Source organism: Ascaphus truei, unplaced genomic scaffold (assembly GCF_040206685.1).
Source record: "Ascaphus truei isolate aAscTru1 unplaced genomic scaffold, aAscTru1.hap1 HAP1_SCAFFOLD_366, whole genome shotgun sequence".
Taxonomy (NCBI): Eukaryota; Metazoa; Chordata; class Amphibia; order Anura; family Ascaphidae; genus Ascaphus; species Ascaphus truei.
Window position 1 is genome coordinate 124,638 of NW_027456683.1, and position 6,441 is coordinate 131,078.

The following is a 6,441-nucleotide window of genomic DNA, read 5'->3' on the forward strand; positions in this document are numbered from 1 at the left end:
TGTCCCTCCCAACGGCGTGATACGCACCCCCAGGAGTCTCCCCGAGTTACTGTCCCTCCCAATGCGTGATACGCACCCCCAGGAGTCTCCCCGAGTTACTGTCCCTCCCAACGGCGTGATACGCACCCCCAGGAGTCTCCCCGAGTTACCGTCCCTCCCAACGGCGGGATACGCACCCCCAGGAGTCTCCCAGAGTTACTGTCCCCTCCCAACGGCATGATACGCACCCCCAGGGGTCTCCCCGAGTTACTGTCCCCTCCCAACGGCGTGATACGCACCCCCAGGAGTCTCCCCGAGTTACTGTCCCCTCCCAACGGCATGATACGGACCCCCAGGGGTCTCCCCGAGTTACTGTCCCCTCCCAACGGCGTGATACGCACCCCCAGGGGTCTCCCCGAGTTACTGTCCCCTCCCAACGGCGTGATACGCACCCCCAGGAGTCTCCCCGAGTTACTGTCCCCTCCCAACGGCATGATACGCACCCCCAGGGGTCTCCCCGAGATACTGTTCCCTCCCAACGGCGTGATACGCACACCCAGGAGTCTCCCCGAGTTACTGTCCCCTCCCAACGGCGTGATACGCACCCCTAGGGGTCTCCCCGAGTTACTGTCCCCTCCCAACGGCGTGATACGCACCCCCAGGAGTCTCCCCGAGTTACTGTCCCTCCCAACGGCGTGATACGCACCCCCAGGGGTCTCCCCGAGTTACTGTCCCCTCCCAACGGCGTGATACGCACCCTCAGGGGTCTCCCCGAGTTACTGTCCCCTCCCAACGGCGTGATACGCACCCCCAGGAGTCTCCCCGAGTTACTGTCCCTCCCAACGGCGTGATACGCACCCCCAGGAGTCTCCCCGAGTTACTGTCCCCTCCCAACGGCGTGACACGCACCCCCAGGAGTCTCCCCGAGTTACTGTCCCCTCCCAACGGCGTGATACGCACCCCCAGGAGTATCCCCGAGTTACTGTCCCTCCCGACGGCGTGATACGCACCCCCAGGAGTCTACCCGAGTTACTGTCCCTCCCAACGGCGTGATACGCACCCCCAGGAGTCTCCCCGAGTTACTGTCCCTCCCAACGGCGTGATACGCACCCCCAGGGGTCTCCCCGAGTTAATATCCCCTCCCAACGGCGTGATACGCACCCCCAGGAGTTTTCCCGAGTTACTGTCCCCTCCCAATGCGTGATACGCACCCCCAGGAGTCTCCCCGAGTTACTGTCCCCTCCCAACGGTGTGATACGCACACCCAGGAGTCTCCCCGAGTTACTGTCCCCTCCCAACGGCGTGATACGCACCCCCAGGAGTCTCCCCGAGTTACTGTCCCCTCCCAACGGCGTGATACGCACCCCCAGGGGTCTCCCCGAGTTACTGTCCTCTCCCAACGGCGTGATACGCACCCCCAGGAGTCTCCCCGAGTTACTGTCCCTCCCAACGGCGTGATACGCACCCCCAGGGGTCTCCCTCGAGTTACTATCCCCTCCCAACGGCGTGATACGCACCCCCAGGGGTCTCCCTCGAGTTACTATCCCCTCCCAACGGCGTGATACGCACCCCCAGGAGTCTCCCCGAGTTACTGTCCCCTCCAAACGGTGTGATACGCACACCCAGGAGTCTCCCCGAGTTACTGTCCCCTCCCAACGGCGTGATACGCACCCCCAGGAGTATCCCCGAGTTACTGTCCCTCCCAACGGCGTGATACGCACCCCCAGGAGTCTCCCCGAGTTACTGTCCCTCCCAACGGCGTGATACGCACCCCCAGAAGTCTCCCCGAGTTACTGTCCCTCCCAACAGAGTGATACGCACCCCCAGGAGTCTCCCCGAGTTACTGTCCCCTCCCAACGGCGTGATACGCACCCCCAGGAGTCTCCCCGAGTTACTGCCCCTCCCATCGGCGTGATACGCACCCCCAGGAATCTCCCCGAGTTACTGTCCCCTCCCAACGGCGTGATACGCACCCCCAGGAGTCTCCCCGAGTTACTGTCCCCTCCCAACGGCGTGATACGCACCCCCAGGGGTCTCCCCGAGATACTGTCCCCTCCCAATGCGTGATACGCACCCCCAGGAGTCTCCCCGAGTTACTGTCCCTCCCAACGGCGTGATACGCACCCCCAGGGGTCTCCCCGAGTTACTGTCCCTCCTAACGGCGTGATACGCACCCCCAGGGGTCTCCCCGAGTTACTGTCCCCTCCCAATGGCGTGATACACACCCCCAGGAGTCTCCCCGAGTTACTGTCCTCTCCCAACGGCGTGATACGCACCCCCAGGAGTCTCCCCGAGTTACTGTCCCCTCCCAACGGCGTGATACGCACCCCCAGGAGTCTCCCCGAGTTACTGTCCCCTCCCAACGGCGTGATACGCACCCCCAGGAGTATCCCCGAGTTACTGTCCCTCCCGACGGCGTGATACGCACCCCCAGGAGTCTCCCCGAGTTACTGTCCCTCCCAACGGCGTGATACGCACCCCCAGGAGTCTCCCCGAGTTACTGTCCCTCCCAACGGCGTGATACGCACCCCCAGGGGTCTCCCCGAGTTACTATCCCCTCCCAACGGCGTGATACGCACCCCCAGGAGTTTTCCCGAGTTACTGTTCCCTCCCAATGCGTGATACGCACCCCCAGGAGTCTCCCCTAGTTACTGTCCCCTCCCAACGGCGTGATACGCACCCCCAGGGGTCTCCCCGAGATACTGTCCCCTCCCAATGCGTGATACGCACCCCCAGGAGTCTCCCCGAGTTACTGTCCCTCCCAACGGCGTGATACGCACCCCCAGGGGTCTCCCCGAGTTACTGTCCCTCCTAACGGCGTGATACGCACCCCCAGGGGTCTCCCCGAGTTACTGTCCCCTCCCAATGGCGTGATACACACCCCCAGGAGTCTCCCCGAGTTACTGTCCTCTCCCAACGGCGTGATACGCACCCCCAGGAGTCTCCCCGAGTTACTGTCCCCTCCCAACGGCGTGATACGCACCCCCAGGAGTCTCCCCGAGTTACTGTCCCCTCCCAACGGCGTGATACGCACCCCCAGGAGTATCCCCGAGTTACTGTCCCTCCCGACGGCGTGATACGCACCCCCAGGAGTCTCCCCGAGTTACTGTCCCTCCCAACGGCGTGATACGCACCCCCAGGAGTCTCCCCGAGTTACTGTCCCTCCCAACGGCGTGATACGCACCCCCAGGGGTCTCCCCGAGTTACTATCCCCTCCCAACGGCGTGATACGCACCCCCAGGAGTTTTCCCGAGTTACTGTCCCCTCCCAATGCGTGATACGCACCCCCAGGAGTCTCCCCTAGTTACTGTCCCCTCCCAACGGCGTGATACGCACCCCCAGGAGTCTCCCCGAGTTACTGTCCCCTCCCAACGGTGTGATACGCACACCCAGGAGTCTCCCCGAGTTACTGTCCCCTCCCAACGGCGTGATACGCACCCCCAGGAGTCTCCCCGAGTTACTGTCCCCTCCCAACGGCGTGATACGCACCCCCAGGGGTCTCCCCGAGTTACTGTCCTCTCCCAACGGCGTGATACGCACCCCCAGGAGTCTCCCCGAGTTACTGTCCCTCCCAACGGCGTGATACGCACCCCCAGGGGTCTCCCTCGAGTTACTATCCCCTCCCAACGGCGTGATACGCACCCCCAGGAGTCTCCCCGAGTTACTGTCCCCTCCCAACGGCGTGATACGCACCCCCAGGAGTATCCCCGAGTTACTGTCCCTCCCAACGGCGTGATACGCACCCCCAGGAGTCTCCCCGAGTTACTGTCCCTCCCAACGGCGTGATACGCACCCCCAGGAGTCTCCCCGAGTTACTGTCCCTCCCAACGGCGTGATACGCACCCCCAGGAGTCTCCCCGAGTTACTGTCCCTCCCAACAGAGTGATACGCACCCCCAGGAGTCTCCCCGAGTTACTGTCCCCTCCCAACGGCGTGATACGCACCCCCAGGAGTCTCCCCGAGTTACTGCCCCTCCCATCGGCGTGATACGCACCCCCAGGAGTCTCCCCGAGTTACTGTCCCCTCCCAACGGCGTGATACGCACCCCCAGGAGTCTCCCCGAGTTACTGTCCCCTCCCAACGGCGTGATACGCACCCCCAGGGGTCTCCTCGAGATACTGTCCCCTCCCAATGCGTGATACGCACCCCCAGGAGTCTCCCCGAGTTACTGTCCCTCCCAACGGCGTGATACGCACCCCCAGGGGTCTCCCCGAGTTACTGTCCTCCTAACGGCGTGATACGCACCCCCAGGGGTCCTCCCCGAGTTACTGTCCCCTCCCAATGGCGTGATATGCACCCCCAGGAGTCTCCCCGAGTTACTGTCCCCTCCCAACGGCGTGATACACACCCCCAGGAGTCTCCCCGAGTTACTGTCCTCTCCCAACGGCGTGATACGCACCCCCAGGAGTCTCCCCGAGTTACTGTCCCCTCCCAACGGCGTGATACGCACCCCCAGGAGTCTCCCCGAGTTACTGTCCCCTCCCAACGGCGTGATACGCACCCCCAGGAGTCTCCCCGAGTTACTGTCCCCTACCAACGGCGTGATACGCATCCCCAGGGGTCTCCCCGAGTTACTGCCCCTCCCAACGGCGTGATAAGCACCCCCAGGCGTCTCCCCGAGATACTGTTCCCTCCCAACGGCGTGATACGCACCCCCAGGAGTCTCCCCGAGTTACTGTCCCCTCCCAACGGCGTGATACGCACCTCCAGGGGTCTCCCCGAGTTACTGTCCCCTCCCAACGGCGTGATACGCACCCCCAGGAGTCTCCCCGAGTTACTGTCCCCTCCCAACGGCGTGATACACACCCCCAGGAGTCTCCCCGAGTTACTGTCCCCTCCCAACGGTGTGATACGCACCCCCAGGGGTCTCCCCGAGTTACTGTCCCCTCCCAACGGCGTGATACGCACCCCCAGGAGTCTCCCCGAGTTACTGTCCCCTCCCAACGGCGTGATACGCACCCCCAGGAGTCTCCCCGAGTTACTGTCCCCTCCCAACGGCGTGATACGCACCCCCAGGAGTCTTCCCGAGTTACTGTCCCTCCCAACGGCGTGATACGCACCCCCAGGGGTCTCCCCGAGTTACTATCCCCTCCCAACGGCGTGATACGCACCCCCAGGAGTCTCCCCGAGTTACTGCCCTCTCCCAACGGCGTGATACGCACCCCCAGGAGTCTCCCCGAGATACTGCCCCCTCCCAATGCGTGATACACACCCCCAGGAGTCTCCCCGAGTTACTGTCCCTCCCAACAGAGTGAGGGGGATACAGAGTGAGGGGGATACAGAGTGAGGGGGATACAGAGTGAGGGGGATACAGAGTGAGGGGGGATACAGAGTGAGGGGGATACAGAGTGAGGGGGTTACAGAGTGAGGGGGGATACAGAGTGAGGGGGATACAAAGTGAGGGGTGGATACAGAGTGAGGGGGATACAGAGTGAGGGGGATACAGAGTGAGGGGGGATACAGAGTGAGGGGGATACAGAGTGAGGGGGATACAGAGTGAGGGGGGGGATTCAGAGTGAGGGGGATACAGAGTGAGGGGGATACAGAGTGAGGGGGGGATACAGAGTGAGGGGGGGATACAGAGTGAGGGTGGGATACAGAGTGATGGAAACATACCCCCCCCCTGTGTGATGGAAACGTACCCCCCCTGTGTGATGGAAACGTACCCCCCTGTGTGATGGAAACGTACCCCCCCTGTGTGATGGATATGGATCCCGGCGTGCAGCACTGCAGGAGAGGGAGCAGTGGCCGCAGAGCTGACACTTACTTGTGCTGCAGAGAGGTGTCGGTGGGTGCTGCAGAGAGGTGTCGGTGAGAGATACCGGGTGCTGAGGTGTCGGTGGGTGCTGCAGAGAGGTGTCGGTGAGAGATACCGGGTGCTGAGGTGTGGGTGGGTGCTGCGCTCTCAGCCTCTGAGACAGGTGGTTATATATGGACAAGGAGTGTACCTGGGAGGAGGTGACATGTGTCATCATCAGCAGCAGCCACCCCCCTCCCATCTCACCTCCACTCCCTCCCCCCCCTCCCGTCTCACCTCCAATCCCTCCCCCCATCCCGTCTCACCTCCACTCTCTCCCTCCCCCCCCCCCCCGTGTCACATCCACAACCCACACCCTGTGTCTTCCACTTCTCCTCTCCTCCCTATCCCCCTCCTCCCTGTCCTTCTCACCTCCCTGTCCCCCTCCACCGTCCCCCTCCTCCCTGTCCTCCTCTCCTCCCTGTCCCCCTCCTCTCCTCCCTGTCCCCCTCTCCTCCACTGTCCCCCTCCTCCCTGTCCTCCTCTCCTCCCTGTCCCCCTCCTCTCCTCCCTGTCCCTCTCCCCTCTGTCCTCCTCTCCTCCACCATCCCCCTCCTCCCTGTCCTCCTCTCCTCCCTGTCCGCCTCCTCTCTGTCCTCCTCTCCTCCCTGTCCCCCTCCTCCCTGTCCCCCTCCTGCCTGTCCCCCTCCTGCCTGTCCCCCTCC

At 63.3% G+C, this 6,441-nt stretch overlaps 1 protein-coding gene across 1 annotated transcript in view; it reads right to left on the minus strand.

The window, feature by feature from the left end:
* Window positions 1-5,909, minus strand: part of CNFN (cornifelin) — a 50,073-nt gene extending 44,164 nt beyond the window's left edge. Inside the window, exons 1-2 of the mRNA XM_075583750.1 lie at window positions 5,869-5,909; window positions 5,747-5,816 (exon numbers count right to left, since the gene is read on the minus strand). The gene's annotated coding sequence lies outside the window, so the exon portion shown is untranslated. The remainder of the gene's footprint in view (window positions 1-5,746; window positions 5,817-5,868) is intronic.
* Between the last annotated feature and the right edge of the window lie 532 nt (window positions 5,910-6,441).